At 38.8% G+C, this 13,122-nt stretch overlaps 1 protein-coding gene across 1 annotated transcript in view; it reads right to left on the reverse strand.

Annotated features, from left to right (window-relative positions):
- The window catches only part of lrfn5a (leucine rich repeat and fibronectin type III domain containing 5a), a 144,434-nt gene extending 131,548 nt beyond the window's left edge, over positions 1–12,886 (reverse strand). The window contains exon 1 of the mRNA XM_024274494.2: positions 11,983–12,886. The gene's annotated coding sequence lies outside the window, so the exon portion shown is untranslated. The remainder of the gene's footprint in view (positions 1–11,982) is intronic.
- Positions 12,887–13,122: the final 236 nt, after the last annotated feature.

Consider the following 13,122-nt stretch of genomic DNA (forward strand, 5'->3'; position numbering starts at 1 on the left):
AACAGCTAGCATATTACTAAAATGTTAGCTTAGCTCCAAGTTAGGAAAAAAAACCCCTGAAAAGTTGTCTAAATTAGCCAAAAACACCTAGGGTAACACTAAAGGGTTAGCGAAATTACAAAAAAAAATGGGAAAGATGTCTAAATTAGCCAACAGCAGCTAGCATTTTCTCAAAACAAAAGCTAAATGCCAAATTGACCTAAAAACTCAGTGTTTGCTGAACATTTTAATGTCATAATAATGTCTCTTGCTGAAAGGATATGCGGACAATTGCAAGTTTCAAAGTTTTTGAGCAATTTCTCATTCATTTTCTATGGGTAATATTTTGCTCAATATTTAGAAAAACTATTAAGTTTAGGAATACCAAAAGCACAAGCAGTAATGTCCTGAACTGCCTGAACGTTTTGATACCAAGATTACTGAAATTGCCAAAAGTGTGATTGAGTACCACTTGCTTTTGGTACTTTAGTTTTTTCATTTGCATGACATTAAAAAAAACAAAACTCTGATCCAGTCCTTTGGTGGAAGAAACTATATTTTTGTCATTCATTAAAGGCTTTATTAAACAAGATTCTAGGAAGCAATTGTCTTGAAAGACAGTGTTATTTAAAGACATTAAGCGCAACACCTTCAAAGTGACACATTCATCAGGCCCACTTCAAAGAAAACAAACAGCTAAGAGAAAAAAAAATAAATCTGTAGCATACGCCGCCGTAAGAGGCGGGTGGCTTACAGGCATTTAGTGTCACAAACTCAGCAAGCCTGTCAGCTGCTCTGCAGGAAGAGAGAGATGAGGGCTGAGTGTGTAAATGCAGCCTGAGATATCATGACCTGCAGGTATGAAGTGTGTGCATTCGTATCAACCACTTCATTCAAACAGTTGTAGCACAGATGTTATCAATGCATGCTAAATTTTAGCTCAATTTCTTTCTAAATCCATAAGAAAAAAAATTAGCCAATTTTTTAAACATTTAACCAATGAAATAAAGCCTTGTATTGTTGAAAAAATATATTTTTAGTGGCACTTCATTTGACTAGATGGAATATCTGAGGATATTGAGGTGATAAATGTAACTTACATACACTATGTTACCAAAAGTATTGGCTCAGCCATGCAAATGATCAGAATCAGGCGTCCAAATCTCTTGTCCTGGCCATAGATGTATAAAATCAAGCCCTCAGGTATGCAAACTGTTTTTACAAACATTTGTGAAAGAATGGCCACGAAAAGTGAATTCAGCATGAAAATATCATCGGACGGCATCTGTGCAACAAATCCAGTCATGAAATGTTCTAAATATTCCACAGTCGACTGTCAGTTCTATCTGAACAAGATGGACGAGTTTGGGAACAACAGCAGCTCAGCCACCAAGTGGTAGACTGACAATGAGGGGTCAGTAGATGCTGAAGCTCAAACAGGTCACCGACTTTCTGCACAGCTAATTGCTACAGAGCTCCAAACTTCACGTGACCTTCAGATTAGCCCATGTACAGTACACAGAGAGCTTCGTTGAATGGGTTTCCATGGCTGAGCAGCTGCATCCAAGCCACGGCTTGGTCCCTTAGTTCCAGTGAAAGGAACTTTGAATGCTTCAGGAGTTCCATACTCTTGTGGGAACAGTTTGGAGCGGGCCTTTCCTCTTCCAGCATGACTGTACACCAGTGCACAAAGCCAGGTCCAGAAAGACATGGAGGATCAACACGTTCTCAAGGCCCCTTCCGCGTCACTTTTGGTGCACTGGTCCTCAGGGCGAGTGCAGAATCAGTACCCTAACCCAGTACTGGTACCCTAACCTTAACCTGGTACTGGTTTGCATCTGGTACCGCGTCTGGTTTGCCCCTGGTACTGCGGCTGGTACCGGTTTGGGTCTGGAACTGCATCTGGCCCTGTGTTGAGTTAGGGCACTGGTAGTGGGTTAGGGTATGTGTCACAGTATTGGACCGGTTCCGGTTCACAGCTTGGAGGTTTGGGACCCATGGTTTAATGGGTACAGCCAGTAGGTCAAAAAACGACGAGTTGGGGACACCAAAAACGTCAAAAAGTAGCACGAGGGCTACTTAGCCAAATGTCAATATGTAACGACTTGGGTGTAAGAGTGTGTTGGGATGACAGTCTGGTGTGGATGAACTAGACTGGCCTGCAGAGAGTCCTGACCTGAATCCTAAAGAACAACGAACACCTATGGGATGAATTAGAGTGGAAACTGAGAACCAGGTCTTGTCCACCATCATCAGTGTGTGACCTGACCAATGCGCTTTTGGAAGAATGTTCAGAAATTCCTAGAAACACACTCCTCAACCTAGCGGACAGCCTTCTCAGAAGAGCTGAAGTTGTAATGACTGCAAAAGACAGCTATTACAGCTTCAACTGGTATGAAAAGCCACTTTTTTCCAAATCAGAATCAGTTGATTCACATAAACGGTCAAAGAGTTATAGTGTGTAACAGAACAAGTTATTTATGTGTTGCCGACGATATTCCTAGTGTAAAAGAGTGAAGCCATGGCCTTAAACCTTGTGTGTTGTCAAGGTTCATTCACCTTTAAACATACATGAGCTTCCATTTGTTTTCATTTATAAATAAGCTCTAACCCTTGTGCCATCCAAGGTATGTTGATGTTGGGAGTGGGGTCATTTGGACCCCACAAGAAAGTCAACTGAACTTTTTTTCCAATGGTTTTTGATCTTCACTGGTGTCTGTGGCAGACATAAAATCGTGTCCACATTCATCCACATTTGTCATGGGATGGATAACACGACAATCTAAGGCTTGGGTCATCTGGACCCAATGAGACTGTACAAGGGTTAATCTGGAAGTTCAATAATTGTCAATAAATTATGCGTTGTGGATAAAGTGTCAGAAACAATAAAAAATAGCATTTGTTTGCCTAAATGTTCATATTACTCCTTACACAATAAAATCAGTCTAAAAGTGTAGTTATTCTATTTATTAGAATATTTACAAGCGTAGAACATTTTTTTTTACATTTTCACATATTTCTATAGTGTATCTTTACGTGAGTGTGTAAAAAAGACATTAAAACAGCAAAGATTTGCTTTATCTGGGTCAAAAGTTTCGTAAGTATCTGTAGATTATATTTAAAAAAAACTCTGACTCAGACTCTGATCGACATGAGTTTTGACTCCATCATGTACGAATGTCTATTTTAAATTCTGTTAATTAGCATAGGATGCAGCCTGATAGATATACAAATAGACTGGGAAGCGGCGTTGCAGGCGAGGAGCCAAAAGTCTGTCCGTGTTGTGTCACATTCATACGTGTCTGATCTACAGCGCACACAGCTCATTATCACCCAACATGTCTCACATCTGTCACACCACCTATTCTTTACACCTGCACTGATGCACACACCCAGAAACACACACACAAATGCAGATTCTCCCAGCTGGCTTCCTCGAGAAGGATGCAATGTCAAACACGTCACAGGTGACTGTGAAGCAGCAGGTGTGTGGAAAGAGCAGGGAGATAAGAAATACCTAATTCAACATATTTACTGCAAAGAAGTGAAGAAAAACAACAAAAAATGACCTGTTGATCTGAAATCTGAGGATTTCTTAGATAAATCAACAAAACATTTGAATCTACAAAACTCTACTACAATTTTCAATCCACTTTCTAATTAAATTTAATCCAATTTGGAGTAACAGAGTTGCTGGAGCCTATCTAGTACTGTCAGGCGAAAACAGAATATATCCTAAACATTTTGCCAGTCCGTTACAGGGTAACATGGAGAAAAAAAAACACACTTTCTCCAGTTTTGAAATTCAAGTCTTAAAGATTTGAACATGAACTATATCTTAATTACATAGTAGTTACAAAATATGCACTCACACCAAGCTAGTTTTTGTTCAAAGTACAAAAAAAATGTTGACTGTCAAAAGCATAATGTGACAGCACGCATAAATGTTTTACATTTTCCTGTCTATTGCATCATCCCAGTCCAAAACCAGGCTGTTTAAGTAATTTATTTACACTAATAGAGCATTCTCATTTATTTTTCCTTTCTTCTGCTTTTTGTTTTTGCTGCAATGCTTAATACCATGAATTCAGTTTGGAGTAATCCTGCAGTTATGTGTAATATACCCTTACTAGACACTTTTTAGGGACACCCATTAATACAAGCCAACCATATACTGTAGTAGCAACACAATGAATTTAGGCGTGTAGAGATGGTCAAAATCATCTGCTAGTGTTCAAATCAAACATCAGAATGGCAAATAAAGGGGATTGAAGTGACTTTGAACATATCATGGTTGTTGGTGCCAGACGGACTGGTCTGAGTTTTCCAGAAACTGCTGATCTACTGGGATTTTCTCCCATCTTTACAGAGAATGGTCAGAAAAAGAGAAAATATCCAGTGAGCTGCAGTTTTGTGGGAGGAAACATCTTGTTCATGTCAGAGGTCAAATGAAAATGTCCAGATTGGTTCCAGGTGATAGAAAGGCAACAGTAACTCAAGTAACCACTGATACAACTGAGGTCTGCAGAAGAGAATCTCTAAACACGGTCAACCATGAGGACTACAACTGCAGAATGACACACCAGGTACATCTCCTGTCAGATAAACAACAGAAAACTACAATTCACACAAGATTGGGGTTTTCTGGTCCGCATATCTGTTTAAGTGTAATTTATATATTTTTTTATTTCATATTTTTTGTACTTATGCACAAAATGTATGAGTTACAAATCAAAAATAAACACACACAAATCCAAAGTTACACACAATTCAAGTATTACCCAACCACAAATTCTCTCCATATGATCTAGAGACATCTACTGTCCTTAAAGTACATTTGACTACAAAGTCTTCCAACTCCAGCTTCCTCCCACTTTCTAAAAACATGCTCAACAGGTGGACTGATGACTCTAAATGCTCCCTGTGAATGTGTAGAGTTGTTTATCTGTGTGGCCTCAAAACGGACTAGCGAACTGTCCCGGCTGTATGGAAATCTTCCCGTTGTTCAGTAGAATATTTATCAGAAAAGCAATAAACAAAAACAAAAAACAAAAAAAAGTGTAATGTGACTCTGAATTTGAGCCATTTGTAGAGGGACTAAAGTCTCATTCAGCTTTAGTCTAAATGGGATTTACAGAAAAAAATCGACATGTCTAATGGTCAGTTGTGTGGTTACCAAAACAAGAAGAACTTGCAACTTGAAATACAGGAGAAAACTGAGACATTTGTTTTTATTTAATATAAAAAAACTAGGTGTGGATCAAAACTAAAATAATTCCCTAAAAAACGTACTCTTTCTTAGAAAATATACAGAGGAATGTGTGGTTTGATTTGTGCAAATCAAAAACTATTCAGAGGAAGTTTGACTTAAACTGTTCTTAGATTCCCTTAAATGTGTTTTTCCTTTTGAAAAATAAAAATTAAACATGTTAAAGTTCATGCAAGTATTCCAGGAGGTCACTTTTCGAAATGTCTGGACTAATCCCTGCAGGAACGGATGTCTGTAAATGAGCATTCCCCTTCCCTCACAGCTCCGGCGCTTGGCTCTTTAATTGAAAGAGGCAAACCTGAGGCATGATTGCGTTTGTGTGATTTCCTCATCGCCCTGTCAGCTTCATTTCCCCCCTCCGGACTGTTTGGTGACACATCTTTGGACATGTTGCTGCACTTGACTGAGGCATCCAAAAACAACGTGCATATGATTTCAGTCAGCTGCAGGGGGGATTCCAGATGTCTCTGCGTCGGGACAGCTTCCCGAGGACGGCCGCTCCGCTCCTAATTGGAAATGCTCCCTAACATCTGCAGTCTCCATCCCTCTCACTAGTGCCTCCGCTCTCGCTATCTGTCTTTGGGCAGAGGAATGAACCGAATTAGAGCTCCATCACCCACTGAAGAATCCTGCACGCCTCTGTCAGATGGATAAACAGAGAAGAGGACAGACTAAACACTCTGTCCTCTTCTAAATAGAAGGAGAAGAGAAAGACTGGCAACACAAGATTGAAATGCATTCATATGTATATTCAGAACAGGCAGAGATTTCCAAAAAATATCAATTTTAGTAAAGAAATGAAGGATTAATTAACTACAAAATTCTTCTGATTAAAAATTTAGACGGTATCCCCTTTAGGGAGAATAAGAATATGAATCAACAAATTAGGAACATTATTTAAATGAATATTTTCAGTTAATATTAAATGCACATCAACCAGCAGAATTTCTGTTTTACATATTATAGAAATAACCATAAAACACTGTTGAGACAAGCAGATTTAGATAAGTCACATTTTCATTAAACATTTTCAAAGAGGTTTGGAACAACAGTTGTTATTGGTCAATTAGAGTCAAGAGTACGGTGGCCCTGAAGTCCAAATCACATTAAAAAAAATTACTCAATGCAAAAAATACTAAAGATCACAACTAGAGTTAAAAAAAGCTAAATCGACACGGAAAAATGTGAAATATTAAAATTGAGGTAATTTGCTACATTTAAGAATATTAGTTTCCATCACATTAAAACATTAAAAAAGGTAAAAGATAAAAAAAATATTATTTTTAAACGCCACAAATTATAGCACTTTTATTAGTAGATGCATTATTTCAATTTTTGGAAATCAAAAGAAAATTCCCAAAACCAATTTAAGATAATGAAACAAACAAAAAAAGAAGCATTTTGGAAAACAAAAGTAGTTTCAATCAATCAACGTGAAATGTTCAAAAATGAAATACATTAAGGAACCAGAGAGGGCTGGTACTATTGGAGGATGACGTTATTTACCATGAAGATATATGCTCCATACTAATCAAAAAACTTTATTAGTATGCAGAGATTGAAGACGCATTTAAAATAACTCAAACATTAAAGCCTAAATGTCATCAACCAATCAGCAATGTCTCATTATTTTACCTGTTTATTATATTGCATTGTTTTTTTAACATTTCATTTTAATTCCTGAAAATTACTCCCATTTCTTTTCTTTTTTTCAATTTAATTCATTTGAAACTATGTTTTGGTTTCTGGAATTTTGCTTTAATTTCTAAAAATATATATATTTTTAATGTTATTTGTTTTGCCTCTTAATCATAATTGTGATCTTTAATATGTTTTTTTCGTTGAGTTAACTGCACTTCAGGGCCACCGTATAAAAAAACAACTGTTTACTGTTTATTTATAGTTTATTATGATAGATCATCATCTGTCTTTTAAATGTGTCCTCTGTAAATGTCTTGGCACATTTGCTGTAAATTAGTGTGATAAAATTCATTCTTAAAGACAAAAAAATGTACTTTACTCCCACTATGTTGAGTCAAAGGTATAATAAATGCAGAGAGAAGTGCTTGACATTTCCTGACATAAAACCTTATTAACTGGCAAATACTTGCATAATTTACATATATTTTAAATAACTGAAATCTGAAGTGTTTTCTGAGACTCTGTCCTTTTACATAAATAAAGTAAAGGTTTTATATTCCCAAACTTTGTCCATTTTCGGAGGTTAAACACAGATAAACAAGCTTCTTGCAGCTTGTGCAGTAGACTCATCCCCTCCTGCATTTAGATCTAAATATCATGAGACAACTCTTAATGGCTCTTGTGTTAGTCATGAATATTTAACTAACAAATGGCTTTATGTTTATGTTTTTAAAATCCAAACAAAGCATTTGCACACAGGCTAATTACAAAATAAATGCTCTTTTTTACCATGGAGCATTGTTTGCTTTTTCACCAAAAAAAAATCACATTTGGATACCAATAAAATGTAAGGTTAATTAATTATGAATTACTTATAAATAGTCTTTCCTTCAGTGCGGTAATATTATAGCATTTTGCATCTCAAACTTTAGCTGTAAATACATTTGTGTCACAACTACAGGAGTCTTGCTCAAATGCTACCTAGCTTCTTTGTTCATGGATGCTAGCTAACTATTTAGCCACAAGATCTATTCTGTTTAGACAGATTTTATTTCCTCTAAAACTTCTTGACAAGTATTCCTCCTCAAATTGTGTTTTTTGGGAACTAAAGCACAGCTAACTTTGCCTTCTTGAACGAGAAAACAAAACATTGCTAATAACCCTTAGTCATTGTCCCAGCTAGCTAACATTAACAGTGTCATAACTGAATGAGTGGGGCAGAACAGGCCAGTCTTACCCCAACCTAGTCATGTGTTTTAACCATTGGCTGTATATGAGAACTGGAGTGAGTGAATTGCTTAGTAGTACATAGACACGAACAAATGTTCAATAAACTTGCTCAGTAGACATAGACAATGGACCAAAGATATAGACAGTGGATGCAAAAACATATTTTTGGCACAAATGGAACCCAGCCTCAGCTAGACTCCGCCTTCAGTGGTCCCAATCAAGGTTTGAGAACTATGATATAATAGATGTATTTGGTAGTTTTTTAATGTAGAAATTCAGTATCACGATACATGTCAGTACTAGAAACCTTCACTTGTTGAAATCTACAAATTAAATTACTAAAGTTGATACAAGTAAATATGGTATCTTATGACATTTTATGATAGAGTAGGTTTTTAATTCTGAAGAATCCAGTTGATGCTACCAAACGGAAAAACAAGAGTCGCTTTCACTATTGTATATCTGAGCAGTACTACAAGCCATAACGTGTTACACAAATGCACTGCCATTCATCCACAGCCTATTGGCATGACAACTCAGCTTTTAAATGGATAGCTAAATGCAACAAAAATTAATCCCCCCAAAAATGACACTTTTTTTTCCAGCTCACTCATTCCCTCACACTGTTCAGGTCCTGAGGTTGTATTTACATAATGCTTCCATATCCACGGGCCATTTAGCATCAACGTGAGTGGCTCAAGCGCGTAACTATATTTTCTTTGATCAATCAATGTAAGTTACTGTACCGCGACAAAGTGATGCGACTCCAAATCAGCAGAGGAATAAAAAAGAAAAAAATCCCATTTGCCACAATACTAAATGAGTGATAAATGAAGCTCCACGGCCTGAAAGCATTTGGTTAAAAATGATCTCATAATGTGGCACATATGGTAATTAAATGACCAAGGACACATAGCTGTTGTTTGTAGAGGCTTCTGTGTAAAGAGGCGGTTTTGTAAACACAATTAAGGGTGCTTTATTCATAAAATGTCAACGACAAACTTCTCTAAGCATGTAAACACCAAAAAAGGAGTGTCTGTACTGACAATTCTCTCATCGTCTATTACAACTAGAAATTTCCTCAAAATGCAAAAACCTGGTAGGAATATTTTGCTTTCTTACGATAAGTTTGTATGTGACAGAGTAAATGAACTAAAGACCATAATTAAAGTCAGCAAGCAGAGACAATGTCTTAGAATGGAAGACAATTGTCCCCAACTGTTCAAAGTGTGTTTTCTTTGTTTCAATCTTTTTGTCTATTCAAGACAGTTGACAAATGTATTCTGTGAATCAAGAGCTTTAAGAATGACTGACAGAAGGCGTCACTTCAACCATTTCTCTGTACATCAATCTCCTACATTATCATAGAACCCAATAACTCATTGTTTATTCAACTTTGCTTCAGTTTATAGATGCATGTTGTGTTCAAGATCTCCCCAAAGGTCTCGTATCTGTCAGCCTACATCTACGTTCACACCGCACTCAGAAATGTCCATTGAAGCAACCACCTCCAATCAAAGGTCTATGTAAATGCATGTAATTGTGAATTGTGGACTTCTGCTTTCTAAACTCTTGCATTCACGCATAGCTACGAAAACTTTAATGATTTACTGGGCAGCAGAGCTCGCTAACTCGCTATGCAATCCGGCAGGCAGCTTGTTAGCTCACTAAGCTTTCTGGTTAGCTTAGGACCCAGACCACTGATTCCCCACCTAGGCCAGGACTTTGCCTTCAGTGGCCCCAAAATAAACTGAGTATGAGAACCCTGATATAATAGATGTTTTTTTGTAGTTGTTAAATGTAGAAATTCAGTATCAAGATACGTGGCAGTACTAGAAACTATGTCTAGACTGTTTTCATTTATGTCAACATCCCTCCGGTAAAAAAAAGGGAACCAAGTTTTTTGGGCAGACACAAGTCATTAGGGAAACACAGATGGGGCCACCATGAAACCCGCAGACAAACCTACCGGGAAAACCACCTGCCCATATAGTTTACCTTTGGGCTGAACATGTTCAGCCCAAAGGTAAACTATATGGGGCCCACATTGAAATATTCACTGGGTATCGATCCGGTATCGGAACGCGTACTGCATCGGTACCCTAACCCTAACCGCAACCTGGTACTGAACGCCCGCAAAACCAGACGCGGACACTAACCGCATGGTACCGGACAGTACTGGAACCATCCCCCATACACTACCAGACATGGAACCAGTTTGCAGACCAGGATAGGGTTAGGGTACCGGTTCAGGGTTACAGTACTGGTACCATATGCATCCCGAGGACTGGTCCGCGGACCAATCGTCAATATGTAATGACTTAGAAATTAGATTGTGTTGGTTGGACACACAACACCATTTTCAGCAACAAAACACTTAAAGACTATAAGGCACTTTTCAGCTGGTTCCTTATCTGTCAAGAATACAAGCTCTAAGGTAAAATCCCCCTTAAGCACCATACTACAGGGATGATTATAAAACATGACATGTTGGGTTTGGACAGGAACTGTGCATTGTCAACTTTATTGAATCTGGTTTTCTTATTCAAATAGCATCAGCATCTCAGTAGTGACAGAGTTGAGCGTTCTTAGGCAAACCCTTCAAAGATTTTCTACTAAAGAAGATTTCCCTCATTGTGAAATGACTGCAGCATTTATTTAACATTATTTAACAGCAACAAGACATAAAAACGTGTCACTAAGGGTGTGTAATCTACTAAAGCTGTTCAATAAAACACAACAATGCCTCATCTTTTAGTTCTAAAGTGAAAAACCAGAAACTTAAATATCTCAAGACACTTTTCTCAAAATGTAGCATGTCTAAAAAGAACATCTGACTGGATCTAACAAATACTGCCCTGAATCTTTCATTCTGTGGTCTTTGCTTTATCTTCTTCAATCCAAGCTGTCAGAGTGAGAGAAGGGCTCCATCGTGGACAGGTCGCCATGTGTCAGTCAAGAAAGAAAAACACTGAGCTCACGCCAACGTATAAGACAATATCAAACCACATGGTGTCAGCTCCAGAAAAGCTAACTAGAGCATAAATCTTGGCTGGAAAAGGGAAAAGACAGTCTTTCTGTTTACTTTTTATTATATTTTTTACATACTTGACCCTAATTTGTTTGTATTATGGTTTCACTTGTAGGTTTCTTTTTGGTCTAATTAAAAGGACTGGAAAAGACTTGTGTTGGTATTTTATGAAGCTACATCAGACGGTTTTATTAAGGTATTCATGCACATATGATGTCAAGTTGGATCAATTATTCAGCATTCTGGTTTTTAATGACCAATTTTCTCCTTTTAGACAGACACCAGAAAAAAAAGGGGGGGACACAAATCCTGACTGTATGCACAACGCCGTGTCACCGACACAAACACAGGTGCAGCTCATCCATGCACACAGTTCTCTACCCACTCTGAGGCACTGGGATCGTCGTCCGCGGCAACACGCGTTCAGGTGGGCCATGCATTCTTCCACACGCACCAGGGAGGTGGGTGCAGAGGCAGGTTCTGGTGGTGAAGATGATGATGATGAAGGACGATGACAGCAGCAGCATCCCTGGACCCAATCTGTACTGAACCTCGTTGGAAGCAGGCTCGGTTTTGACCTTGTGATGTTCTCAGACACTTTTCCTCACATGCAGCGGAACCAGGTCCCCCCCTCCAACCCCCCACCACACACACACACACACACACCCTGCTGTCATCATACACCCAATGCATCTCAGCAAATATAACTCCAACCACCCATCCTTACATAGATCTACGATAGATAGATAGATAGATAGATAGATAGATAGATAGATAGATAGATAGATAGATAGATAGATAGATAGATAGATAGATAGATAGGAATGTGTACCTTTTTCCTTCTTTTCTTGACTGTCAGATGCCAGTTATTCCTCCACTTTCCATTGTAATAGATCAGTAATGACAGTTGTAACTCCACACAAACGGGTCCAGGGGAAGAAAAAGAAAATACCCCCCATAAACGTCGTCACCGTGTCTGGTATCCTTTGGGTGCCTTTAAATTCCGAGTTCAATCTTGTCTCGTGCAGGGGTGCGTCCGTTTTGCATTCTTCCAGCGCCCGACGACTCCATCCTCCTCTCTTTTCCTTTTTATTTTCTCTCAAATCTCTATCCCTCCCTGCCCCTCTTCACTCTTCCTCCGCTCCCGGTTTCATCCCGCCATCCGCAGGGCGCATGAAAAATCCCATCCGAGACAGAACTGGGAAGCTTCTCCCAGCCCCGTTTCCCCTTCTTTCTCTCTCTTTTTTATTCTGTCTCTTCTTTCCAACACCCGGTACAGTTGGAAAAGGAAGAAATTCCGCTACAAAAAGCCGGTTATTTCCCAGGTGGAGGGAGGAAAAAGTCCTGTTTCTGCGTCTCCTCGCATCCCCGGTGCGCAGTTTGGATGAAAGGAAAGTAACTCTGCGTAAAGAGCTTTCTCTCTGGATCTGGAGCTCTCCTCCTTCCTCTGCTGCCTTGGAGTCTAGTGTTCTGTCGCTCCTTTAGAATAGAATAGAATAGAATAGAATAGAATAGAATAGAATAGAATAGAATAGAATAGAATAGAATCTGAGGTCCTGGTGAAGGCGACCGCCGGTCACTTTCAGACCGGTGGCTTAACAGTCCCGTCCCGCTGATCCCGTCCTCCTCTCCTGGCTCTCCGGCTCTGATAATCCTCGCAGCGCATCCCGCACAGCCGGTGTCAAGCTCGAGTTGATCTAGTCACTTCACTTCCTAGCGCAGATTTCAAAATAAAATACACCAAAGATGAAATTCCACAGGTATGGACACAAATTTGGACACATTCTGCATGGAAGAGATTAATTGACGAGATCAACAGCGGCTAACAGTAAAATCTGATGGAATGATGTTGATCGCGATAATAATTAAAACGTTACGAGATTTTAAGCGTCACCGGCGACACTTCAGCTGTCAAAGAGTTAATTATGACTGAGTCACTTCAGTGGAGTTTAACAGGTGTGGTGCCCAGGTA

The sequence above is a fragment of the Oryzias melastigma genome, linkage group LG22, assembly GCF_002922805.2.
Source record: "Oryzias melastigma strain HK-1 linkage group LG22, ASM292280v2, whole genome shotgun sequence".
NCBI classification, from domain to species: Eukaryota; Metazoa; Chordata; class Actinopteri; order Beloniformes; family Adrianichthyidae; genus Oryzias; species Oryzias melastigma.